Raw genomic sequence first — 618 nt, 5'->3', positions numbered from 1 at the left:
CCCATGGGAGCCTTAGGGGGAGCCTACAAATAAATAAGTGATGACAAATCAGTTATGTAATGTTTTTGTGCAGTGAATCGAAATGAACACCACACCAACATGCTGCTGGCTGCAATCAGTGATCGTTTTTGGTTTCCGTTGAGGAAGCGTTCCCAGCCGTTATTAACTCAGCGATTTGGTGAACTCCTTGCCAGTTCTGCGGGCAATCCAATAAAGTCACGTTCCCATACTGGGAGTCAAACCCTGGGCCACCTGGTTGAAAACCAGGAATCCTGACCGCTAGACCATATGGGAGGCGCCCCACGAGAGTTGAGATCAGCATTTTACTCGACCACCAAGCAGTTTGAGCTCCAGCGCGGTATCATCCAGAGCTTTGTATGGGAACCTTGCATTGCAGAGCACAAAATCGGCCAGCACTGACCGAATATCCAGCTACTCGAGCTGTCACTCCAGCGGAAAATCAGCTGCTAGACAGAGCGTGGGCTGGTGTTCCTGGTGCAGAAAACCAGCGTAACTCCCAGTACAGGACTCTCCGCATTTCAGGGATTGTGGGAGGTGTTACTCTGCCAGCAATTCGGCAGCTGGAGTTTGTGGCACACCTCTGGGCTCTTAAAAGGC

At 51.0% G+C, this 618-nt stretch overlaps 1 non-coding gene across 1 annotated transcript; it reads right to left on the bottom strand.

Annotated features, from left to right (window-relative positions):
- Positions 1-221: 221 nt before the first annotated feature.
- trnae-uuc (transfer RNA glutamic acid (anticodon UUC)) lies at positions 222-294 on the bottom strand. Its single transcript has one exon. It is a non-coding gene; the product is annotated as a tRNA-Glu (tRNA).
- Positions 295-618: the final 324 nt, after the last annotated feature.

The sequence above is a fragment of the Hemibagrus wyckioides genome, unplaced genomic scaffold (assembly GCF_019097595.1).
Source record: "Hemibagrus wyckioides isolate EC202008001 unplaced genomic scaffold, SWU_Hwy_1.0 Contig41, whole genome shotgun sequence".
NCBI lineage: Eukaryota > Metazoa > Chordata > Actinopteri > Siluriformes > Bagridae > Hemibagrus > Hemibagrus wyckioides.
This window is presented reverse-complemented; position numbering and strand designations above follow the sequence as displayed.